Source organism: Notechis scutatus, chromosome 2 (assembly GCF_049901735.1).
Source record: "Notechis scutatus isolate UNSWTSFEM ecotype Mainland chromosome 2, rNotScu1.2, whole genome shotgun sequence".
Classification (NCBI taxonomy): domain Eukaryota; kingdom Metazoa; phylum Chordata; class Lepidosauria; order Squamata; family Elapidae; genus Notechis; species Notechis scutatus.
Window position 1 is genome coordinate 11,591,830 of NC_142010.1, and position 20,126 is coordinate 11,611,955.

The following is a 20,126-nucleotide window of genomic DNA, read 5'->3' on the forward strand; positions in this document are numbered from 1 at the left end:
ACAGACAGGAGATTACCACAAAACAAATATAAAAACCATTGTAAGGCTAAAAGAGATTAGGAAGAAACCGATAATACAATCAAACCACCCCGCAGAATTCGCCTTCCGCACCTCCGGCGGGAATAAAGACAAACCCTGACAGGATTTAAAACATTAAACACAAAAATAAGCATTCACGCACAAAAGGAGAAAAGGGTATAAAAAAACAGGGACTTACCATACGAAAGTAGCTAGCCCAGGAACGCAGACTTCTCGCTATCTCTCGCCTTCCTGAAAAATAAAAAGATCCAGCTTTCAAGCAGTTGTCCGTATCCTTGCGCCGGAGCTCTCCCAGCAGGAAAATCGAATCCTCGGCGAGAGGCATTTTGACACCTTTCAACAATTGGCGACCACCAAGGTTTTCCAGCCAACCCTGCCACCGGACCGGGCCCGCGGATCCAAACCCAGCCAGCGTGGACCTTCTTTGTCCAGGGACAACATTCACGCACCCAGCCCGGAAGGCATAAGGGTAGTAAAGGGAGTCCTTGGGCTTTTTTTCCCCGCTCAACAGCTGCTTGAAAGCAGGTGAGTACCGCTTCAAATTTATAATCTTACTAGGGAGGGGAGTGGAAGCGTGAGTGTACCAGGTGTGTGATTGTGAGTTTTCTCTACGGAAACAGTGGGACCTCACCTCCTCCGTGATTGCCAGCCGCACCCCAGCCAGCTGCTAGCTCAAAAACGAGCCGTGACCGGCTGGATTTGGGAATGCAAGGGGTGATCACGGAGTGTGAGTCCTTCTGAAGGACGTAAGAAAAACCGAGCGGGCTGCAAAAGGAACTGGTGTTAGGAAATAAATAAAAAAGCAGAAAAAAATAGTCCCGGTGCATCCCACAAGCAAAGCCCTGTGCATTTAGAAGGGGCCCGTACCGGCTGCTGGCAAACAGAATCGGAAATAGTTTGTCTAAAAAAGCAGAGTAGGTCCTTCCAGATCCCTACCTTTAAGGGAGATCTGAAAACTGATGGCTGAGTGTGGGGAGGGGCCTGTACCGGTGCTGCTAGGGGGCAGACGGTCCTCCGAGATCCCCGTTTTTTAGGGGGGGGTCTTAAAACTGACGGCTGAGTTTCCCTAAAAGAAAGGGGCCCGTACTCCGTGTGTAGGGAAACCGGAGTCCTTTCCAGACCTTTTTGTCTGAAAACTGACGGCTGTAGCCCGGCTAAACCAAAGTAGTCCCCACATCAGGTAGGGAATATGAGAAGTTGTAGCTCGAGGGAAATGGAAGAGACTGTTGTGTCCGTCGCAGGAAAGAACACTCGAGTCAGTGACTAGTTTCAGCTCTTTATTATACAGCTTAAAGTTGGAGGAAAAAATGGCGCCTTTTATTCCCAAGCTGCGGCAGCCGCGGCCAATGGCACCACTTGAATCTCCCGCGATTAGTTTCCACCAATCGCGGGGATTCGCAACGGGCCAATCAGTGCGGCTCGCTCGACCAATCCGGTCGCTGTGCGCTTTAGCCAATCGCAACGCTGGGCTTGCGAGTATGTAAATGACTGTACAGAACACCCCTCCCTCTTGGTTCGGCCCTACGTAACGTAGTCCCGTAGGTAGGCGGGACTTCGTGCTTGCCTACTGGACTTGCGCAGGTTAGTTGTTGTTTGGCTCTCGGCCGGTTCGGTCGGCACCTCTGTTTCTCTTGGTCTCGTCGATGGAACCGCCTGGAAGGTGTCGCCGGGCCTCTTGTTGCAGCTCCTCCCGGTCTACCCGGGTTGGTCGAGCCGCGACTCTCGCTGCTCCCACCTGGTCTTTCTGGGCTGGTTGAGCTGGCCTGGCTGTTTCTTCCTGGTGAGGCTTCGAGCTGGCTGTTTACCGGTGAGTATTATTGGTTATTTTCTATTTCTTCTTGATCCCCTGTATATTCCCTCCCCTCTTGGTTTGTGTTAATGGGGTCGTCTGTGTTTGCCTGCGTGTCGGTTGTGTTTCTTGTTCTTGATCTTAATTGATCGATGTGGCGTTTCCATGTTTTTCCGTCGGTTGTCTGCAGCCGGTAGGAGTGTGGTCCTGTCAGTTGGGTTATCGTCGCCGGTACCCATAGTGGGTCTCCGGTAAGGTTCTTTGCATAGACTGCGTCGCCTGGTGCAAAGACCCGGTGCTTGCTTGATGAGTCTGGGGGTTTTTCCGGGTTGTATGTGGGGTGTAGTCTGTCGAGTGGGGACCTTAGTTTTCTCCCCATCAGTAACTCTGCCGGGCTTTTGTTTGTCGTTGTGTTTGGGGTTATATGTTGTATTAGGAGCATTTTATTTATTTTTTCTTGTATGTCCCCGTGTTTGATTTTTTGGAGGGTTTTCTTTGTAAATTGAACCATCCATTCCGCCCTACCATTGGCCGCCGGATGTGCCGTCGCTGTCAGTGCGTGTTGTATGCCCCGTTCCGCTAGGAATTTTTCGAATTCTAGTGAGGTGAACTGGGGCCCGTTGTCTGACACGATGACATCCGGGAGGCCGTGGGTTCTGAAGAGCTTGTTGAGTACCTTGGTGACAGCTTCTGTTGTGGTGGTTTTCATGTTGCTTACCTCCAGCCAATTGGAGTAAGCATCCACCGTGATGAGGAATGTGTTTCCTTTTGTGGGCCCGGCAAAATCTATATGGATCCTGGACCATGGCCCCCTGGGGGTTTCCCATTCTAGGATTGGTGCGGCGGGAGGATTTGGTCTGGTTTCTTGGCAGCGTGAGCACTTGGCCACCCAAGCCTCGATCTCCTTGTCCATGCCTGGCCACCAAGCGTAACTTCTGGCCAAGGCTTTTGTCCGCACGATGCCGGTGCCCTTCGTGCAACAATTTTAATACTTTCCCTTGCAATTTTTCCCGGTATAACCACCCTGTCCCCCATAGCAAACAACCCTTCTGTAATGACAGTTCTGTTTGCCGGTTTCGAATGTCCTGAATGCTTCCTCGTTGTCTTTTCCGCCACCCTTTTTCTACCCAATGTAATACCCGTGCCAGACGTTTGTCTTTATTAGTCTCTCGGCAATGTCTGACGGTTATGGGTAGGTCGGGCAATGCCTCTATGCTGAGGGTGGTCGTCGTGGGAGCTGGGTCGGCGTCTAGGTCGGGAAGCGGCGAGCGGCTCAGTGCGTCTGCATGGGTGATCGTCTTACCGGTCGGTGTGTGAGCCGGTAGTCGTAGGCGGCGAGGAACTCGGACCACCTTGTCATCCTGGGGGATAGGATGTTCGGGTGGCCTTGTTCCCAGTCAGGATGCCCAGCAACGGCTTGTGGTCTGTGATAATGGTGAATCGGCGGCCGTAGAGATACTCGTGGAACTTCTTGACTGCTGCGGCGATGGCCAGGGCTTCCTTGTCTAACTGGCTGTAGTTCCTTTCTGGTTTGCTGAGTGTTCTCGAAAAGAAGGCGATGGGTGCTTCTTTTCCGTCCGGAAGTGTATGGCTGAGGACGGCGCTGACGCCAAAGGGTGAGGCGTCGCATGTGACGGCGAGGGGTAGGGTCTCATTATATTGTATGAGTACGGCATCCGAGGTGAGCAGGTCTTTGGTGTTCTTGAATGCGGTGTCCTCACGTTTCCCCCAGGTCCATTTGGCCGTCTTATCCAGGAGCCTATGCAATGGCTCTGCCGCGGTCGCCTTTTGGGGCAAGAACACATTGTAAAAATTGAGCAGTCCCAGAAATGCCTGCAGCTCTGTTTTGTTCTTGGGTGTGGGGGCTTCCTTGATGGCTTTGATTTTGTCTCCGGTTGGGTGGATGCCATGTCGGTCTAGGAGGTACCCTAGGAACTCGACTTGCTCTGTACATAGCTGGCATTTCTCTCTCTTCACTTTTAGCCCGCCCCCCTTGAATTTCTCTAGTACTTCCCTTAGGCGACCCTCTAGTTCTTCCCGGTTGGCTGCCGACACTAGTACGTCGTCAAAATAGGGGACCACCCCTTTTATTCCTCGCAGCAGTCTCTCCATGAGGCTCTGGAAAATTCCCGGGGCCACGCTGACTCCAAACTGGAGTCGGTTACAACGAAATGCTCCCCGGTGGGTGACTATTGTTTGCGCTTCCGCGGTTTCTTCATCGACCGGCAGCTGCTGATAGGCTTGCGCCAGGTCGAGCCATAAAGACCTTGCCCCCAAGAGAGTGTAGTAGGTGTTGCACTACTGGGACGGGGTAGGCGCTTTGTTGCAGGGCGCAATTGAGGGTGGCCTTATAGTCCCCGCAGATCCTTACTGACCCATCTGGCTTGACTGGGGTGACTATTGGGGTCTCCCATCGGGCGTGGTCGATTGGTTGCAAGACCTCCTGTTTGACGAGCTTGTCAATCTTCTCGTCGATTTTTTTCCGGAGTGCAAAAGGCACCCGTCTCGGTTTTGGGGGCGATGTTGGGGTCTAGACTGAAGGAGATAGGGGGCCCTCGATACTTGCCTAGGGTGCCGTCGAACACTTCCTGGAAATCCTTTGCCAGTTGCTGTTCCCAGTCGGCTTCCGCGATATGGTTTATTCCCGTGACCTCGATGCCGAGTCCTAAGAGGCTGGGTCGGTTTCGGTCCACGATTGTCAGGGGAAGCTTTGCGGTTCGGCCCTTGAAGGTCACTTCGAACTGGCCGGTCCCAAGGACGGGGATGCGGTTCCCCTGGTAGTCCTTGATCACCAACTTCTGGTTCTCCAGTCCTCCTTTCTGGATGGTTGGCACCAGCCGCTTGATTTCTTTCCAGGCGACCATGGAGAGGTAGGACCCGGAGTCCACCTCCATCTGGCATGGCTCGCCCTCGATGTCCACCTTTACGTAGACTTTTCGGGCATCGGTGGTTTCGGCGTGGCCGATTGTGACCGTCTGGTGGGTTTCCTCCCTCTGGCGGCCTTCCCCGTTCCTGTGGCCCCGGGTGTCTCTGTTCCAGCGATTTTCGGCTTGGCGGTCTCGGTTTCTGGGGGGTGTGTCGTCTCGCCTCCGGTTGCTCGGGTCTCGGTGGCGGGGGCTGTATGTTTTTCTGAGGTGGCAGACTCGGGCGATGTGGCCCCTCTTGTTGCAATGCCGGCAGGTCACGTTGATGAAACGGCATTCTGATCGAGGGTGGTTGCCCCCGCACCCGGCGCACTGGGGTCCCGACTTACGACCTCGTTGATCTCGCCGGTCCCGACCTGCCTGGAGCCGATGGACATCTTCCTCTTCTTCCATGGTGTCTGAGGCGGAGTCCAGGTCCCCGTGGTGTGTGGTGGTCTCTCGTCGGCTCGCCTCGGGGTTTTCGGTGCGGTCCCCGTTTTCCGCCTTCCGCAGCCGGGCCGCTGACTTTCGGGTGGCTTCAGCCGCAGAGGCTTCTGCCAGGGCGTCTGCGAGGTCGATGTCACCCTTTGCCATCAGTCGGCTCTTCAGCGCCTGGTCCCGGAGGCCTAGGACCACGCGGTCTCGTAGGGCATCGTCCAAATCCCGGAATTCGCACATGCCCCCTAGGTCCCGCAGGTCGGCTATGAAATCGCTGACGCTCTCGTCCTGCCGCTGGTTCCACCGGTAGAACTCGTCCCGCCAGATGAAGATGGGCACGGCGGGGGCGTAGTGGTTTTGAAGTAATGGCTCGAGATCGCCCCAGTCCATCGTCTTCACATCTGCGGGTTTTGCGAGGGCCTTGGCCATCTTGAACACTGCGGGCCCGCAGTGCGTCAGGAAGACGGCTCTTTCCTTCTGCCCGTTCGCATCCTTCAAGTTGCTACTCTCGAGGAACATTAGGAATCGGTCCGTGTACGATTCCCAGTCCTTAGTAGCCGGGTTGAGCGGCGCGGGCGGGTGATGCTGGCCATCTAGTCGGTCTTTGTCTTCCTCGGGACACGTGCTCGGTGATTATTTCCTAGATCCCATCCTCGTCGCCAGTGTTGTGTCCGTCGCAGGAAAGAACACTCGGAGTCAGTGACTAGTTTCAGCTCTTTATTGTGCTCCGGGTACAGCTTAAAGTTGGAGGGAAAAAACTGCGCCTTTTATTCCCAAGCCGCGACGGCCGCAGCCAATGGCACCGCTTCGAATCTCCCGCGATTAGTTTCCACCAATCGCGGGGGATTCGCAATGGGCCAATCAGTGCGGCTCGCTCGACCAATCCGGTCGCTGTGCGCTTTAGCCAATCGCAACGCTGGGCTTGCGAGTATGTAAATGACTGTACAGAACAGAGACCCCGTTGGATAAATTACTTGAGGCTTGGGACGAAAGGCAAGTGCCTGTCCTGGATGGAATGAATAAAAAAGAAGCAAAAAGAATTTGCAAAAAGTGGGCTTTATTGCGAGATGACACGGGTAGACAAATTTGGCCTGATAGCGGTACTTTAGATTATAAAACTCTGAAAGCACTTAGAACACGCATTAAACCCAGCCAAATACCCTATTGGTACTGCTGGGCTGAAATGGCTAGGACCAAAGACCTGACCGAGGGAAAAGATCAGGAAAAACCTGAAACCCACTCCCTGGAAGGAAAGACTGAGGCACGGATTATGGCTCCCCTTTTAAACAAACCAGTGCCAGGCAGAAATAGGGGACAATTAGAATACGTTTTTACCCACACTCCCTTCTCTGCCTGTGACTTGGTCATCTGGAAAAAGGATACCCCAGCTTTCAGGGCTGATCCTCAAACAGTCATTCAAACCCTGAAATCTATCATAGACAGCCATAATCCATCCTGGGGTGACATGACCCAGCTGCTACAAGTCTTTCTAACGAAAGATGAACTATTAAAACTATTTGAAAAAACAGACCAAATAGCTAAACTACCAACTATCCCTGGACAGGCAGCCCCAGCCTGCATCGCATGGCCAGTACATTGCCCTGACTGGGGCTATAATGATACCAACCACTGGGATGAATACACAAGAGCAAAAGATAACTTACTAGAAGCTTTAGAGGAAATAGGTAAAAAGCCTTTAAACTGGTCCGAATTCCAAAAAAAACCCAACACAAATAGAAAAGGAAAACCCTGATGCCTTTTGGGTCCGCCTGTCAGAAGCAGCTACTGCATATGCCCATCTAGACCTTAGCTGCCTGAAGGACCAAAGGATTTTAGCTTCAGCCTTCGTGGACCAGTCCACCGTGGATATCAAAGAGCATTTCCACCGCTTCGTCTCTAACTGGCCAACCTTGGAAATAGCAGAGTTGCACAGGATCACTAACTTTGTCTATGATCAAAGAGACAAACTGAAAGAGGAGGAGAAAGATAGAAAGAGGCAGATAGAAAGACAGGAGGACTTAAAAATGTTTGCTGTAATGCAACATGATGCCAGACAAATGCCAGGTAAAACCCCCTATAATTCAAGGAAATGCTGGCATTGTGATAAAGCAGGATGGCCGCAAGGCAAATGCCAGCATTGCTATAGGTGCGGACAGGAAGGTCATTTCAGCAGGCAATGTAGGCAACGCCCTTCCCTCAACCGGTATCACCCACCACCTAGAAACGTGAGGCCAGGTAATAATCTAGTCCATTACACTGAACAACAAAGCTTTAATCATCATGCACCACCCAGCGCTCCTTTTCCTCAAATAAATCATAACAATAGACATCAATGGGAGCAAAGAAGAGAACATGATTTACCCCTTTCCTGACTAGAACATGACAATGAAAGCACTGAATTCATGGCTACCTTTAATGGGCTGGCTATCCCCCTAGAAAATGGCCCTGAAGGGGAACCCATTATTACCATTCTTATAGGAGGAAAGAAATACAATTGCTTAGTTGATACTGGAGCCACCTCCTCATTAATTACTGAACCACCATATAAAGCTTCAGTGGCTGAAGGGGCTCGGGATAACATAATGGGAGGTGGGGGGGAAATAATCCCTGTAGAATTTACCCACAACGTACCAGTAGAACTAGGACCTTTCACAGTAGACCATTCATTCACTATTTGCCCCCAGTCGCCACTATCCCTACGAGGAAGGGATCTCCTATGTAAAATGGGAGCTACCATAACATGTGGCAAACAGGGGCTGCAATTGGAGATCCCAGGAAAAGGCACACACAAGACAATCATGCTGATCACCAGCAACACAGGGCTTCATGAAGATTTAAAAAACCTGCCACCCTCCTTATGGGGCTGGGATGCACCAGAAGTGCGACTACTTAAAGGAGCAACACCTGTTACTATCCAAGTGAAACATGGACCACCTCCATGCGTGCTCCAACACAAAATCCCTGCAGAGGCAATTCTCCCCATAAAGGAATTAATACAAGCATACCTAAAGCAGGGAGTTCTCATTAAATGTACCTCTCCCTGCAACGCCCCCATTTTTCCGGTGAAGAAATCTACAGTAGACAAAGATGGAAACCCCATCTTTAGATTTGTGCACGATTTAAGGCTCATAAATGACCACGTGATACCAAGAGCCCCCATAGTGCCTAATCCATCAACTATAATCACGGAGGTGCCAGCCTCAGCCACCTATTTTTCTGTCATAGATTTGTGCTCTGCTTTTTTTAGCATTCCGGTGGACCCAGCATCCCAATATCTATTTGCCTTTACTTGGCAAGACCAACAATATACCTGGACTCGATTGCCACAAGGCTACACTGAGTCCCCCACCCTATTCTCACAAATATTAAAGGCAGACCTCTCCTCTATTTCCCTACCACAGCAGTCCACTTTGATCCAATATGTTGATGATTTACTTCTGGCATCTCAGACCAAGCTAGCATGTAAAACAGACACCCTATACTTATTTGAAGCCCTGGCAGAAAGGGGGCACAAAGCCTCCCCTTCCAAATTGCAATATTTAAAACAAGAAATAACATATCTGGGCTACATCATTGCACCAGGAATTAGAAAATTGGCCCCTAACCGGGTAGAAACCATTTTAGCCATGAAACCTCCCCGGACAAAACGACAAGTAAGAGCCTTACTGGGAGTACTGGGCTTCTGCCGCCCATGGATCCCCTCGTTTGGGGAATTAGCCCGACCATTCATTCAACTAACAGGCAAAAACATGCCTGACCCCATTGAATGGTCCATAGCTTTGGACAAAACACTTCAGACCATGAAACAAACCTTGGCATCAGCCCCAGCACTCGGGCTACCTGACTATAGGAAACCTTTCACCTTATTCATCCATGAAAAATTAGGTGTTGCTTCTGGCGTTCTGACACAACCTTTTGGGCACACACATCGACCAGTCACCTACTATTCTGCAACCCTAGATCCAGTAGCTCAAGGGGCTGTCCCCTGCTTAAGAGCCGTGGCGGCTACACTCAAACTTGTGAAACGATCTAAGGATTTAGTACTAGGACATCCACTATTGCTGAAAGTCCCCCATGAAAGTTTTTGCGATTCTCTTAAAGAGCCAGATACAAGCCTTTACTCAGCAGCGTTTGGCTCAATATGGAAGCTGAACTTTTTACCTCTGATCACATTACATTTCAGAAATGTAATACTCTAAACCCAGCTACCCTGCTCCCCACATAACAGGAGGAAGGTAATCTCCATGATTGCTTCCATTTAGTGCATGACGCTGAACTACCCCGCTCCGATTTACCAGATACCCCGCCACAAAACACCTTTCAACAGGGGAACACACGATTGAAAATAAAGCAGGTGGAAATTTCCAATTTCAGATACCTTTAAGTGCACTAGATTAGGGAAGACTGAGTCAACTATTTCTTTAGAAACGATCTCAGCTCAATCTCTGAGTAAATACAAGTATATACAAGGATTGCACCAGAGGTGGGTATTCAGCAGGTTCTGACCAGTTCTGGAGAACCGGTAGTAAAAAGCAATCGGCATCAGCTCTCTTGAGATGAAAAATAACGAGATTATTTGATATCAAAGAGATGGGGAAAACCTCCCTGGTGAATTTTGAACACCAAAAATGTCATCAAATTGCCTATATTGTTGGATTCATACTGCGCCATTGTACCTGGTTTATAAAGATACTTACTATACTAAAAAGGCAACGTTAAACCACACTAACCTAAACTAAATGAATCTGGAGGACTAGACATATAAAACTTAAACTAAAACCGATCTAAATGCAGCTAAGAGTCTGACAAAATTAAGAGAATTTTAGAGAAAATGAATGAACAGTGAAGAGCTGGGTGGAAGAAACCAACTTCCTAAAATACCTAAGCACCTTGTCTGTGCTCTGTTAAATTATTTAAAAGAGCAAACATGACATTTGGACTTTCAGCCTGAAAAACATGTTATATAATCTATATGGTGGTTGCTAAGAGTTAAGTTGATGACATTGTTGGAAGTTAAAACCCTCCCCTCTCCTAGGAAAATGAAATATTTTAGGATATACTAAAAAGGCAGAATATTTCCCCTAAAAAGAAAAGTAGAAACTCAGAGAGGCAGAAACTCAGCCCCCTCCCACCTTTGTCAATGGGCCATTAAGGCTTGAGCCAGTCTACATAACAAAGATCTACTCCAGGTGGAGCCATAATAGGAATTGCCCAAAGCCCTTTCATTACATCATCATCCAGCAAGGCTCAACCAAGCCTGGGACTCAGGACAGCCTACAGAGTTGGCCCTGTATGGCTCCATGGGAGTCTGACAACCAATCAGAATACAAGCTCAAATTCAAATCCCAACAGAGGGTATAAAAACCTAGGTACTCTCAGCATCTTACTCCTTTTTTCCCCCTTCACCCATCATCTTGAAAGCATGTGATCGTCCTTTTCACTTTGGAGCTCCAAGCCATGTGGTCCTGTCCACCATTAAACCATCTTTCCAAGCAGCCTCCATGTTTCCAGTGTCTTTTTCCCCACTTGGAACTGATACCCAGAAGGATATTTTCATTCCAACAACAAATAACTTAATTCATATATTTATGAGATGGACAAAGAAACGGAGACATTCCTAGACATTCCACAGCTGTCTGTGGAGTACAAGTGTTTCATTTTCTCTGTGTTGCCCAGTTTGTAGAGTGGTGGTTTTCTGGTCCGGTTTACCTCAAAGGGCTGAGAATACAGGTAGTCCTCATCTTACATCCGTTCGTTTAGTGACCAAAGTTACAAAGGCACTGGAAAAATGGACTCATGATAATTTTTCACAAGATTTTTGTAGTATCCTGTGGTCACGTACTCAAAATTCAGATGCTTGCCAATTGGCATGTATTTATGACAAGTTGCAAAATTTGGACATCCCGGGGTTACTTTCTGCAACCTTCTGACAAACAAAGTCAATGGGAAAATCCAGATTTGCTTAATAAGCTGTGTTACTAACTACTAACCTAACACTTGCGGTGAATCACTTAAGAAGTCCCTGAATAGTTGGAAATGTCACCAAACACCAGGTTCTTATTATCACATGTGGTGGATATGTCCAAAGGCAAAAAAAAATTAGCTTAAAATAATAATAATAATAATGATTAGAAGAAATGATAAAACAACTGTTGGAAGAAAATATCCTTCTGGGTTCAGTTCCAAGTGGGGAAGAAAGACACTGGAAACAGGGTGACTGCTAGGAAAGATGGTTCAATGGTGGACAAGATCACATGCCTTGGAGCTCTTGTACGAAGAAAAAGGAAGAGATGCTGACATTATCTGGGTTTTATACCCTCTCTGGCTTTGAACTTCCTGAGGCACAGGGAGAGTATTCCGATTTGGTTGCTGTCAGAGGTCATAGCTAGCTTTCTAGGTTGTCTGCGTGCTAAGTTTGGTTGAAACTTGGTGAGTGGTGCAATGAAGGGCAATTGAATGGCTCTGCCCGAAGGAGGTAGATCTTTGTTATGTAGAATAGACTGGCCAGGGCCTTAATGGCCCATTAACAAAGGTGCGGGGGGGGGAGGCTGAGTTTCTGCCCCTCTACTTCTCTTTTAGGGGAAATATTCTGCCTTTTTAATATATCCTAAAATACTTCATTTTTCTAGGAGAGGGATGGGTTTTAACTTTAGAGATCTAAAACCAGAAACATTCCTGTTGGGGATATTACCAGAGAAATACTGTACAATAAAGGAAATATATATTTTAATTTTGCATGTAGTAACAGCAGCAAGAATTGTATTTGCACAACATTGGAAAAATGCAGACGTACCTGAAGAAGAAAATGTAATAAAGAAAATACTAGAATGTGCAGAAATGGATAGATTAACAATGAAAATTAAAGATAAGGAGGAATCGGGATATTATTTGACTTGGGAGATATTTTACCAATGGTTAGAGATTGGAAGCAGAAGTTAGAAGTTCAGAAATGTGAAAGAAATTGAAGTTGAATGTTGAGGTAAACTTAGAAATATTGAATTAAATTTTTTTGGAAATATGAGCAATAGTGTTTGAAGATAATAGTTACAAACAGATGCATATCAAGGCCAAGAATTAGTATTTAAAGTGGTTTACAGTTAAAAGGGAAAAGACTATTTGATTAGATGATGAAAAAAAAACATAAAAATGAAGATGTAAAGAGTATGATAAAAAGAATTGTTGGAAGAATTAGCCTTCTGGATTCAGTTCCAAGTGGGGAAAAGGACACTGTAAACATGGAGGCTGTTTGGAAAGATGGTTTAATGATGGACAGGACCACATGGCTTGCAGCTCCAAAGTGAAAAGGACGATCACATGCTTTCAAGATGTTGGGTGAAGCAAAAGAAGGAAAAGGGGCCAAGATGCTGAGAGACCGTTAGTTTTATACTCTCTGTTGGGCCCCATTTTAGTGTTTCCTGTTCCTGTGTAAGAAATGTATCCCATTGGCTATCAGACTCTCAGGGGTGGGGGTCTTAGCTAACTTTGTAGGCTTTGTCTGGACCACATGGCTTCACCTGAGTACTGGCTGAGGCAATCTTCCCAGGCCAGGTGGTGAGATGGGTAGAGGGCTTTGTTATATAGAATACTCTCTCTCTTGATGGCCTGCCCATTAACAAAGATGGGGGTGAGCTTCTGCTTCTGAGGTAAGTTTCTGCTTCTGAGTTTCTACTTCTCTTTTTAGGGGGAAATATTCTGCCTTTTCAATATTTCCTAGGATATTTCATTTTCTAGGAGAGGGGTGAGTGCTAACTTCCTACAGAATGTAGAAATGGAATAATTATTATCCTGATAAGGTTTATTATATGTAACTCAAAATGAATGTGCCCAGACAGTACACTTTTATTATAAATATTATTTTTTTTAATAGAAAATGTATAATAAAAATATATATACAAAAAAAAGAAGAAGTGTGGCCAGAATGATCAGAAAATGGGGCAAAATTCACTTAACAGCTGTCTTATTTAGCAACGAAAATTTGGGACTCAATTCTGCGTCGTAAGTAAAGGACTGCTTGCACTTCAACTTTTGAAGGCAGTCCAGGCTATATGTTGCTGATTGACACCCGAAATGGATTGACAACTCAGGTTGCTCAAAATTGGGTCTTGCTCATAGATTGTTTGCTTTGCAATTAGCAGAGCAAGAACAGTTTGTGAAAACAAACATGACTTACACAATGCATAATAAACCCCCTTTGACCAAATAATTGTAATACAATCACTGCAAGAACACAAAGGGATTTCTATAGCCGGGGACAGACCAGGAAGCAACATCTGTGCTTCTGTGTTGCAAACCAGGAAAAGGAATTATCAGCCCATCAGCCTTTCTACACTATTAACTTCGATTTCTGTGCCAGGAGCGCCAGTTTTGTAATACATTCCTGTTCTTTGTGGAGGACAAATCGAGGCTGAACAGAGACATCCAGGACCCTTGAACCTGTTTGGGTATGTCTGACCTTGGTACCTGCCCATACTGCCAAAAGCACAAAAACCTGGTTCAATAACTGTGCTTGATTGGCCAGCAAACTCGCCTGACCTGAACCCCATAGAGAGTCTATAGGGCATTGCCAAGAGAAAGATGAGAGACATGAGACCGAACAATGCAGAAGAGCTGAAGGCCGCTATTGAGGCATCCTGGTCTTCCATAACACCTCAGCAGTGCCACAGGCTGATAGCTTCCGTGCCACGCTGCATTGAGGCAGTAATTGTTGCAAAAGGGGCCCAATTACTGAGTACATATGCATGCTTATACTTTTCAGAGGTCCGATATTGTTCTATGTACAATCCTTGTTTTATTGATTGCATATAATATTCTCATTTTCTGAGATTGTGGATTTGGGGTTTTCATGAGCTGTAAGCCATCATCATCACAATTATGACAAATCACGGCTTGAACTATCTTGCTTTGCATGTAATGAGTCTATCTCATATATTACTTTCACCTTTTAAGTTGCATTACTGAAATAAATGAACTTTTGCACGATATTCTAATTTTTCGAGTTTCACCTGTAGTCCTAGCACGGTAAATGGTACACTCCCAGATTGAAGACAAAGAAAGGAAGAAAAAATAAGAGTGTAAATATGAAGCAACAGTGAACATGAATCATCAATCACACATCATCAGATTTTGTGAGCGCTGATCTGCGACTTCTAACCTTCCCTTGCCGCGTACAACACCTTTCTTAGGACCTCTTCATGGCACTTGGCCTCTTTCTCATCACCTTTCATTCCCTTCTCCATAATAGCATCCCCAACTTTTTCCACGTCTTTTTCTCTTCAACAATACGTAATTGTCAAATTTATTTCTATCTATCTATCTATCTATCTATCTATCTATCTATCTATCTATCTATCTATCTATCTCTATTAATTACACTTTTGTTAACCTTTTCTACCTGTGGAAAGCCTGCCCCCCTTCCTCAAAGTATAAAATATTTTGGGAAATATTAAAAAAAAGAATATTATATTTCCTTCTGGATTCAGTTCCAAATGGGGAAGAAAGACACTGGAAACATGGAGGCTGCTTGGAAAGATGGTTTAATGGTAGACAGGACCACATGGCTTGGAGCTCCAAAGTGAAAAGGACGATCACATGCTCCAAGATGTTGGGTGAAGGAAAAGGAGCAGGATGCTGAGAGACTCTTAGTTTTATATCCTCTGTTGGGCCCCAACAGAGGGTATAAAACTAAGTTTTAGTGTTTCCTTTTCCTGTGTAAGAAATGTATCCCATTGGCTGTCAGACTCCCAGGGGTGGGAGTCTTAGCTACCTTTGTAGGCTTTGTCTGGACCACATGGCTTCACCTGAGTGCTGGCTGATGCAATCTTCCCAGGCCAGGTGGTGAGATGGATAGAGGGCTTTGTTATGTAGAATAATCTGGCCCAAGCCTTAATGACCCATTCATTAACAAAGATGGGGGCGAGCTTCTGCTTCTGAGGTGAGTTTTTGCTTCTGAGTTTCTACTTTTCTTTTTAAGGGAAATATTCTGCCTTTTTAATATTTCTTATGATATTTCATTTTTCTATGAGAGGGGTGGATGCTAACTTCCTACATTCCAAAAGGAGGAATGGAGAAACATGTTTTTAGAGGCAGAAAGCAGCCCCTCCCCCAGTCTTTCTTAATAGCCCACAGCAGATGCCAGCACTTAAGGAAATAAAGATCTTATTGAAAGAGGAAGCCAACTTATCTAAGATGGCTCCATTCATAAGGCAAGCAAATACTACAAGCAGAAGCCCATTCGAGACAGGTTATTTCGAAACCCCTTGCAGGAAAGTTTGACAGCTAACAAAAGCAGAATGGTAGGACTAGAACAAGAAGCCCCTCACCCAAGATCCAAAACAGGATGAAAGCCATTAGCCACAGTACGAATTGCTAACACCCTTTCAGAACACAAGCCCCTTCATTGCACAACCCTCAGAACAGTCCAAACTTCAAAGTCACAGAAACCTATAAAGATCCATTTACTCATTCAACTATTTGGGTCCACTGTCCCAGAATCACATGTGGGTTGGTGGTTCTGCTTCATCAATAAAGGGAAACTTTTCAGTGCCTTTCTCCTGTCAGTCAGAGGTGGTATTTGCCGGTTCTTCGAACTATTATTTATTTTATTATTTATTTATTTATTTGTCAAAAGCTTACAACAGAAACAAAAATAAACATAAGTTTAAATACAAGAAATAGGAACTAATAATTGGGGACAATAGCGCAGGGACGGTAGGCACGATGGTGCGCTTATGCACGCCCGTTACAGACCTCTGAGGAATGGGGTGAGGTCAATAGAGGTTAGTTTGAGGGTAAAGGAGTGGGGGGGCGGGTTGAGCAGGTGACAACAGAATCAGGTAGCGAGTTCCAGAGATTGACCACTCTGTTGCTGAAATCGTACTTCCTTGCAATCCAAGTTTGGAGTGGTTTACATTAAATTTATATCTGTTGTGTGCTCTTGTGTTGTTGTGGTTAAAGTTGAAATATTCATTAACTGGTAAGACATTGTAACATATGATTTTATGTATGATGCTTAAATCCAATCCAGTCGGCGTAGTTCAAGGTTGTCTAAGCCTAGAATCTCAAGTCTGGTGGTGTAGGGTATTCTGTTGCAAACACAGGAATGTAGTACTCTTCTGGTAAAATACTTCTGGACTCGCTCAATTGTATTTATGTCTGATATACAGTGCGGATTCCAGACAGCAGAGCTGAAATCAAGTATTGGTCTAGCAAAGGTTTTGAATGCCCTAGTTTGATACTACTCAAAATGTCCGCTACAGGTTCCCCAGAACTGGTCAGAACCTGCTGAATACCACCTCTGTAATATACAAACCTTAGGGCAACTCCACCTCCGCAGCTCTTCAACGTGTGGACTTCAATCAGTTTCAATCAGAATAGAGCTGGAAGGGACCTTGAAGGTCTTCTAGTCCAACCCCCTGCCCAAGCAGGAGAACTTATACCATTTCAGACAAGTGGCTGTCCAGCCTCTTCTTAAAAACCTCCAGGGTGTCACCTTTGGAAGCCATATTGACACCAGACCTTTCCACACTGCCACATTCTTGAGCCTGGGAAAATGGGAGGGGGGAATTTCTTGGGAGTGTGTGTGGTTAGACATAATAGCACCCTTCTTTCTAAGTCAAGGTCATGTTATTTCTGCACCTGGGTGAGAGGACGTCTCAAGTTGGGGCGGATGGTGATTGGGGCATGTGATGCGAGGATGGGTGCAGGGGGTGGATTTGTAATTTTTTACTTATTGCAAGGAAACCCAGAACTTTCAGGTTCAGAACTTCCCAGATGTGCCAGTTTACTATCCAAATAAAACAGAACGTTTGAGAAGATGTTTGTCTCGGAGTTATTTGTTGAAGTGGAGGTTTTCTGGAACGCTGACACCCACAACTTCTGAAGGCAAAGCTGTTACACTGGATAATTGTCCTCTCTGTCAGGAAGTTTCTCCTGAATTCCAGGTTGCTTTTCTCCTTGATTAGTTTCCATCCATTGTTTCTTGTCCTGCCCTCAGGTGCTTTGGAGAATAAGCTGACCCCCTCTTCTTTGTGGTAGCCCCTCAAATACTGGAAGACTGCTATCATGTCGCCCCTAGTCCTTCTCATCTCTAGACTGGTCCTACCCAAATCCTGCAACTGTTCTTTTCTTGTTTTAGTCTCCAGGCCTTTAATCATCTTAGATCACTATGCTTGCTCTTATTGGGGGACTGGGGGTGGACTGGGGGACAATGTGTGGCCCTAGGTCAGGGATCTGCAACCTTAAACACTCAAAGAGCCATTGTCATGCTCCTGGTGGAGACTGACTCTGAGGGAGGAGGAGGAATAGCCGACAGGGAGTGGAAGTGTGGCTCCGGAGGTTGTGGAGGAGGCTGGGGAAGGGCAGAGGCCGGCTGGGCAGTCAGAGGAGGACCCAGGCTCATCCCCTCCCCGTCCTAGGGCACGCAGGGAGGAGAGGATAAGGGAGACACTGGTCTTTCTCATAATGAGGTGACCAAAACTGGATGCAGTATTCCAGGTGTGGCCTTACTAAGGTTTCTGACTAAGCCAATTCCAGAGCGTTGAATCTACACTTCTTAAGGTGGCTGTGGTTGAGAACCACCGCTCTAGAAATAAATCAAGAAATAAACCATGTTGTAGATCAACCTGTTCTCAACCTGGGGCCTGCAGATCCCGGGGGAGGCCTGCAAATATTGTCACAAGGACAGGGGTCTGTGGATATTTGATGGAGTCTACCGCTTTAAATCTTGAGTTAGGTCTCAGCAGTTAGCGGCCACAATCCATGGCCACAAAAGGTATTTAAAGGGGGTCCCAGGTGAAGAAAAGGTTGAGAATCACTGTTAGATGACAACAAAAAAAGGAGCGCAAAGCCCATGCTGGGGAGAAAAGTTCACTATTTTGTGGTCACTTATTGGAATAAACTAAGCTGGAATGGACTGCGTTAGACTAGACTAGAATAACAGAGTTGGAAGGGAGTCTTCTACTCCTGCTCAGGAAGGGACCCTCTTAACATTTCAGACATTAAATGGTTGTCCAGTCTCTTCTCAAAAACTTTCAGTGTTGGAGCATCCACAACTTCGAGAGGCAATTCATCCCACTGATTAATTGTTCTAACTCTCAGGAAATTTCTCCTTAGTTCCAGGTTGGTTCTCTCCTTGATTAGTTTCCACCAGGGGTGGGATTCTACCGGTTTGGACCGGTTCAGGCGAACCGGAGGTTAAAGTTACAGCTGGTTCGCCAAACTGGTATTTCAACCGACTGGCTGGCCCTGCCCCTCCCTCCCCTCCTAGGACTCTCCACGTGGCCCATTTTTGATGGAGGTAAGTGCAGGGTCCACTCGGAGGCCCTGGGAGGGGGAAAACCGGGCCTTCTGGAAGTCCGGAAACAGGCCTGTTTCCGGCTTCTGGAGGGTCTCCAGAGCCCAGGGGAGGCCGTTTTCGTCTTCCCAGAGGCTCACGAGAAGCCTCTGGACCCTTGGGAGGGTGAACAACGGCCTTCCCGGAAAAACCGGAAGTGGCAAAACGGGCCTGTTTCCGGCTTCCGGTGGGCCTCCAGAGGCCGGGGGAGGCTGTTTTCGCCCTCCCAGAGGCCCTTGGGAGCGTGAAAACAGCCTCCCCCGGGCTCCGGAGGCCCATTGGAAGCCGGAAACAGGAAGTTCCAGTCGGCCCGGGCAGTGATTTTTTTTAATCCCAGCAATTTTTAATTTACTTACTTACTTACTTATTTATTTCATTTTATTTGTCAAGTGATTATAAGATAACAGGTATAAGTATAAACATAGTTATGGATACATGAAATGGATACATATAAGAAAAATAAAAAAAGAAACAATAGGACAGGGACGGGAGGCACGTTGGTGCGCTTATGCACGCCCCCCTACAGGCCTCTTAGGAAAGGGGTGAGGTCAATAGTTAACACACGTCACATGATCTTGATTCTATGTTTACGCCGCCTAGAACTACGTTGGCTTTTTTTAGCAGCTGGGTTGATCCTATTATGTCTTAAAAGGTCATGTTCTTAATCCATTGCTTCTTCTCCTGCCCTGAGGAATAGTTTGACTTCCTCTTCTTTGTGGAAGCCCCTGAGGTACTGTAACACTGCCTAGAACTGTGTTGGCTTTCATGGCATCTGGGTTGAGCCTATTATGTCTTAAAAAGTTATGTCTTGTCCTTCTTAATCCCATCACCCTGGAGCCGACAATGTTTTGTTTCTGAATAGATTGGCCCAGATTTCTTAATGGGCCCAAAAGCTTTATCTCTTTCTGCTGGAAGCGGTTCTACTATGCAGGAAATGCCACAGAGAGGAAGGGGGTCAAGCTATTTTCCAAAGCACCCGAAAGCCAGACAAGGAATAATGGATGGAAACTGATCAAGGAGAGATTCAACCTGGAAATTCAACCTGGAAATAAGGAGAAACTTTCTGACAGTGAGAACAATCAACCCATGGAACAGAAGTTGCCCTCGGAAGTTGTGGGAGCGCCATCACTTGGGACCTTGAAGAAGAGATTGGACTGCCATTTGTCAGAAATGGTGTAGGGTCTCCCGCTTGGGCGGGGGCTTGGACTAGATGACCTACAAGGTCCCTTCCAACTCTGATTATCTGATTATTATTCTCCATTTCTTCTTTGGGGGAATACAATATACTGCCTCTTTTAATATTCCCCAAAATATTTCATTCTTCAGGGAGTTCCCCACAGTTTATTTTTCCATAGCTGAGAGTACAAAAGCTCAAAGTTCTGAAAAACTCTCGAAATACAGGTAGTCCTCAACTTACAACAGTTCACTTAGGGACCGTTCAAATTTACAACCGAAAAAAGGGACCAATGACCATTTTTCAGGCTTATGACCATTGCAAGCATCCCCACAGTCCCGTGAGGGATGCTGCATTCGGATGCTTGACAACTGACTCACATTTATGCTGGTTACAGTGTTCCTGGGTCATGTCAAACCTTTTTATAACCTTCTGACAAGCAAAATTCAATGG

At 46.6% G+C, this 20,126-nt stretch overlaps 1 long non-coding RNA gene across 2 annotated transcripts in view; it reads right to left on the reverse strand.

Annotated features, from left to right (window-relative positions):
* Positions 1-202: 202 nt before the first annotated feature.
* LOC148131752 (uncharacterized) overlaps positions 203-20,126 on the reverse strand; it is a 31,759-nt gene continuing 11,835 nt past the window's right edge. The window contains exons 1-2 of one of the 2 annotated variants that reach the window (XR_015747125.1): positions 9,032-9,248; positions 203-270 (exon numbers count right to left, since the gene is read on the reverse strand). This is a non-coding gene — a long non-coding RNA (uncharacterized LOC148131752). Of the gene's footprint in view, positions 271-9,031; positions 9,249-20,126 lie in introns of those variants that run through there. The other variant, XR_015747126.1, reaches the window with a different exon arrangement.